Consider the following 6,345-nt stretch of genomic DNA (forward strand, 5'->3'; position numbering starts at 1 on the left):
CCCCCCCCCCAAAAAAGATAATGCTACTCTCCCACTTGGGCTCTCATTTGGAAGCAAAATATTTTTCTGCTATCTAGAACACAGCTGAAATAAAACTGAAACATGTGAAAAGACTTTATTAAAGCTTAGAAAAAACCAAAAGGGGTATAAACAAACCTAGTAATGAATTCTAGATTTGGTTTTTTAAAACAGTGGAGCTTATCTGCCAAACAAGGATGCTTCCCAGCCTAACCTCTGTCCTGGTTCCACGTGGCAGGGCTCACCTTTAACATCCACCACCTAATACTCTTAAAGCAACTCAGCACTGTGAGGTAGATGGAAGAGCACCTTAGCCCACTGCTTTCCTAGTCTGTGGACAGTGAGAATGTTCGCTCTTTCAGAATAAAGTACAGCAATTATCATCTCAGTAGTACAACTCCAACATTTAAAAAAAAATTTGAGAGTGTGAGCATGAGTGGGGGGGAGGGGCAGAGGGAGAGAATCAAGCAGACTCCCAGCTAAGCGCAGAGCCCGATGCAGCGTTCTATCTCATGACCCATGAGACCATGACCTGAGCCGAAACCAAGAGTTGAAGGCTTAACCTACTGAGCCACCGAGGCACCCCAGACCCTGAGGCCTTGACCCATCCTGTCCCAAAGATGTCACCAAAGATTAGTCATGAGAAAGAATTCAAGGACAAAGCACAGCAAATGAGCTGAGGGACACTAGCAGGAAAGTTTATTAAAGTGAAAGTACACTCTTGAGATGTGAGTGGGAAAGAGGGAGGTGGGGGACTGTGCCTGGGGATTCAGGTTTCTATTTTTATCAACAGTTGTTAACAAGAGGGTGGAATATTCATTATTTGGGGCAGGATTGGAAGCAGGTTTTCTTGCTTTTTCTTCCTTATTTGGCTAGGGGTTTCCTGTCATGGCACCTGCCATCTTGGGCCTGCCTGGTTCAATCCAGCTTCTTAAGGAGTGCTGGGGGGCCAGGCCTCTGACATTCACAATGACTGGCCATGACTTCCTCTTTGCTGGCCTCCAGGTATCCTGTTAGAACCTAACTGCCTACTCTAACATTTGAACAATTTGCACTTCAGTCTACCCTTATTTCTGGCCTATAGCTGTGACAGGAATAGGTTCTTGGAGTCCCCCAAATTCATGCCAACCTGCTGGTTCCCCAAGCCTTGGTGCTAGGTCTAGTCAAGGCCTGGTACCACCTCACACTTTCTCCAGGTGGGTTGTCCAGCCCTCCAATTTCCCTACAGCGGTTGGGTGCCCTGTCCCTGACACTTGTCCCTACCTATCTAAGGGCTCACTCCTCTTTATTTTTATTCCATCCAGTACTGGAAACACACACAGAAATGACTGGATCCAAGTGGGGAGAGAGGCCCACAGGGAGAGAAGGGAAGGAACTGCAAAACATAGCAGAAGGCAAACTGTCACCTGCTGAGAACCGCCCCCCCCCCCCCGCCCCGAGCTCTCCCAAAGTCCTATCCTTCCTGGAGCACCCAGCATGTCTTACCTGAACAGAACAGGACATTTCAGCCCAAAGGAGGACATGCTTGCAAACAGTATCTGCTCCAGAGCTCCTCAGTGGGTTGGTCAAGGCTTTATCAAGTTTTCGTTGCAGTCTGATTTCTTCCACTGCCCAGTCCTACCTCTTCACTCTTCCCTTCACAGGGATTCATCCTTAATAAACATCTTGCACCCCAAACTGTCCAAAATCTGCTCCCAGAATCCAGTCTGAGTGTTTTGTATGCCACTGCAAAATTTATAGTCTTTGGAGTCTTATAAGACCCATCTGTCCCAATAACACTTCTAAAGACATACATATTTTTAATAGAGAACAAAAGAAATTGGTAAGTAAAACATATGCACACATGGCTCCATTTTGCACAGAATAAGCTTGATATTCCTGTGAATGTCCTTTGTTTAACACCTTATCAAATTGAGCTGGCTTATGATGCAAAATGCTCTCTCTCCCTCTATCTGAAAAGGAGAAGGAATATCTTCATGTATTCTGATTGTACTTTTATGCATAATGAAGCCTTGCATTTTAAGGTCAGGGTTTCAAATTTCACTAGTTAGCATTAGAGGCAAAACACAAGCCTGCTAATTTTACTTGTAGAAATCAAGAAACTGATCAATAGAATTTTATTCAATTATGGTGAAACAAGAAACATACAGGACTTTTATGTCTCTAGTTACCACCACCCCCTGTCATATATATGGATTGCTTTACCCATCTGACCTGTATCTTCCTGGAGTGTATGAATCCATAGGAATATATGAAGATGTCTTGCAGGTACATTGGCAATGACCGTTTAAGACAATAAGGCTCCCAATCCCCAACTTCCATGCAGTCTCCCACTATATTGTGTGCCTAAGGACATGCCTGCTGTAAATGTTTGAAGCTAGTTCTGCTTTTCTACCTACTCTTTCCCACTCACCCTTCACCCAGTTTGCAAAAGAAAGGTATATCTCTTGCTCATCCCGAATCATGACTTACTGCCCTGAGGATAAAAAAAATCCGTGTAGCAGAGACAAAGGCACTATAGACCAAAGGTAAGTTTTTGTGTCTCTCATATTTATGGGTATTAAGGGCAAAGCTAGGAATGAGAAATAAATATGTTGGCCCATGTGGAGATGTTCTGAATCCTGGTATATTTTGAGAAGTAAAGCAGAATTTATGGCAATTTTCACGTAAAGACCTTGCCTCTTTATTATTATTTAAACAGAACCAACAGCAGCAAAAACACCTTGGCTCTTGAGGAAGAGTCCTGAGAACAAGGCAAAGAGTGTAAGAAATACTGACAAATAACTGCATCTGATCTCCTCTAGGGCAACAAATTTATGGACAGCTCTACACCTGATCTATTCATCTGTGAATCAGGCTGTGTAAGAATAGACTACGGTTTGTTAAGGTAGCAACTCCTAAATCTCAGCACCTTAAACCAACAGAGGTTTGTCATTCATTCATGTTACACCAGAGTCAAATGAGAAGGCTTGTTAGGTGGCACTTTCGGGAACATTGCCGGCAGCCGTGCCAGAGCTGAGAGAGAGCATGGAGTACCCCATACCGGGATTTAAATTCTCCAGCCCAGACATGACACACAACACTCCCACCTCACTGGTCAGAACTAGTTATCTAGCTCCATTCAACCACAAAGAGGATGTAAAACTCTACAGAAAGCCTAAGGCAAGAAGCCGGAAACATTGTGAAAGCACAAACGCTATCACGGAGTATTTCAGATATATAAAAAGCATGCTGGGAATTATCAAGTGGCTTCCAAGAGCAGTCTCCCTGCATTTTCAGTATTCTAAGTAAAGGGAAAGAAGGAGTTGACAACTCACCCATGATTCAGTGTTTCTCAGTTGCATATTCTGCCTGAATAGAGAGGAAACTTCTTTTACCTCTAACAGATCAACATTACATCTCCAAGTAAAAGGAATGTACAGAAAGGAAGTTGGTGTTACACGTTTTCTTGAACAATTTAGAAGAATTTTTCGTTTTTACCAAAAAAAAAAAAAAAGTACTGGATAATACTGTAAATCCGTGTACACATTTTTACTTGGTTGCAGATATGCTCATCAACCATTTCTTTGTTCCTAACTGGCACACGTTAGTAGATTCTACTGTAAATCAGCTCTTAACGGTCACGAACACACTTTTTTAAGGTCTACATTTTTTTTTTTACTTTATTATGTTAATCACCATACATTACATCATTAGTTTTTGATGCAGTGTTCCATGATTCATTGTCTGCATATAACACCCAGTGCTCCATGCAGAACGTGCCCTCCTCAATACCCATCACTGGGCTAACCCCTCCCCCCACCCCCTTTTACGTTTAATTAATGACTAGAAGCGGCGCGTTAGTTGTGGCACCGCGCGGAGGCGTTGTGCTCCGAGTGCGTCCCGCAGCGGGCCGCTGGCTCCACCCTGTGGCCACCTGTGCACACTGCCACCTTAGCTCGCCTTCCGCAACCTTCCCCCAAACCTGGTGAGAGATCTTGCTTCCCCAGAGCCGGCAGCGGCAAGAAATGGGCTTTAGGCTGGGTCGGCGGCAGCGGCGGCGGCCGAATCAAGGAGAGCAAGGAGTCGTGCGTGCCCAGTTCGTCCCGCTATCCAGATGAGCACCCAACTCGTGGGCGGCCCCCTAAACCCCGAAGTACTTGTTTGTTCGGGGTTCGCAGGTCTGAGAACCCGGTTCCCACTGGGCCCGGGCACCAACAGCAGGTAGCAAAGCAAAAAGTGCGGATTGGCGGGCGGCTTCCCGGATCTGCGTAGCTGAAAAACCCCACTCGCGGCCGGGGCCGGGGCCGGGGCCGACCCGCCTGCTCGCAGACCCGGCGGTGGCGCCACCCCGCGGCGAGGAGGACTACGACTGGGAGACCGCGGGAAGGGGACGGGCGCTGACCTGCCGGGAGACCCAAGAGAAAGGTGGCTGGAGGAGACAGCAGCGGGGAAGGAGCAGGTGGGGAGTGAATGAAGGCCGTTCAGTCAAGCACAGAGGGACTTTCCTGCCGGTTCCACCATCGTCAGAGCCAGGAAGGGACCCCGGGCCCGCAGAACCGGCTGGGCAGTGGGCAGGGAGCCCGCAGGCTCTTCAAGGGCTGCTCTGAAATGCATTCGGGAACCACGTGGCTTCTCCCAAAGACCTGTCCTATCCTGGATGACAAGAGCTTCCAGGACTGAGAACAAGGCCCCGGGGGGATTGGTGCAGGTGGCAGGGAGGAAGGTGGTGGGTGTTGGGGGCAGGGGTGGAGGAAGGGTGTTCTTTCATCTCTCTGAGATTCAGCAGGTACAATACCCAAAAGCCTGCTGGACCTACCAAGGCTCTCGGACACATTCTGTAAATCCAGAGCTTACAGAACTAAGTACAACACCCCAGAGGAGAAAGTTAAAGAGCAGGACAGGCAATTGGTTGTGAGAAGGGCGGGTCAGTTTTTCATCTTCCAGACTCCATACAGAAAGCCCTAAACTCATTCGAGCTACTACAGGAGTTCAGGCCCATTTCAGAAGAGTGTTCCTATCCTGAGAAGGAAACCCCAGAGCATATCGACTGGTTTGGGGTAAAACTGGAAGAGTTGGGTCCATTCTAGTTCTTTCTTGGCTACCACACAGTTGGGAGAAAACCTAGAGCCTTCTGGACCCACCTCCACCCCAGAAGCCAAAGATAGCCTGACCTGAAAACCAGATGGAATGGAGGCATAGTTGGCAGTTGGCTGGAAGGGGTTCAGCAGTTCTCACTGCCACCATGCCAGTTGGAGACAGACCCCATTGGCAGTAAGGGCTGGACAACAGTGGAAGCATGGAAACCAGTTAGGAATCTGGTGAGAGACAACGGTAGTTTGGACTTACAGGGAGCAGTGGAGGTGTTGAGAAGTGTTGCATTTGGAATATATTTTGTAGAAAGTGCCCAAAAAGCTTGCTGATTGATTAGATGTAGTGAATGTGGGAAAAAGAGGAATCAGAAACAACCTGTAGATTTGGGCCTGAGGAATAAACTGATTCTATTGACCGGGACCAGGAACTGTGAAAGAGCAAGTTGGTGTAACAGGAGAGAGGAGTAGCAAGAAGCAAAAGTTTTGTATTGGACATATTAAGATTCCTATTTGACATTTAAGTGTAACTGTTGACAAAGCCATGGAATATGAGTGGAGCTCAGAGAACAATGTTGGAGTAGAGATAAAAATTTGAGAATCATCATATATATGTGGCATTTAGAGCCATGGGGTTAGAAGAGACAATGTAAGCAGCAAGTACAGATAGAAAACAGAAAAGGGTCTAAGGCTGAACCCTGGGATGTACCAAATCTTTTTTTTTTTTTTTTATTCTTATGTTAATCCGCATACATTACATCATTAGTTTTAGATGAAGTGTTCCATGATTCATTGTTTGTGCATAACACCCAGTGCTCCATGTAGAACGTGCCCTCCTCAATACCCACCACCAGGCTAACCCATCCTCCCACCCCCCTCCCCTCTAGAACCCTATTTGTTTTTCAGAGTCCATCGTCTCTCATGGTTCGTCTACCCCTCCGATTTCCCCCGCTTCATTCTTCCCCTCCCGCTACCTTCTTCTTCTTCTTTTTTTTCTTAACATATATTGCATTATTTGTTTCAGAGGTACAGATCTGAGATTCAACAGTCTTGCACAATTCACAGCGCTTACCAGAGCACATACCCTCCCCAATGTCTATCACCCAGTCACCCCATCCCTCCCACCCCACCCCCCACTCCAACAACACTCAGTTTGTTTCCTGCGATTAAGAATTCCTCATATCAGTGAGATCATATGATACATGTCTTTCTCTGTTTGACTTATTTCACTCAACATAATACCCTCCAGTTCCATCCA

The 6,345-nt window shown here is 46.5% G+C and overlaps 1 long non-coding RNA gene across 1 annotated transcript; it reads right to left on the reverse strand.

Moving 5' to 3' along the window:
* Positions 1-194: 194 nt before the first annotated feature.
* LOC118000277 lies at positions 195-5,808 on the reverse strand. The gene is made up of 2 exons (XR_004676427.1): positions 3,983-5,808; positions 195-3,369 (listed from the first exon to the last, which is right to left on the reverse strand). It is a non-coding gene; the product is annotated as an uncharacterized LOC118000277 (long non-coding RNA).
* Between the last annotated feature and the right edge of the window lie 537 nt (positions 5,809-6,345).

The sequence above is a fragment of the Mirounga leonina genome, unplaced genomic scaffold, assembly GCF_011800145.1.
Source record: "Mirounga leonina isolate KUSES-001 unplaced genomic scaffold, KU_Mleo_1.0 Mir_493, whole genome shotgun sequence".
In the NCBI taxonomy this organism is placed as follows: Eukaryota; Metazoa; Chordata; class Mammalia; order Carnivora; family Phocidae; genus Mirounga; species Mirounga leonina.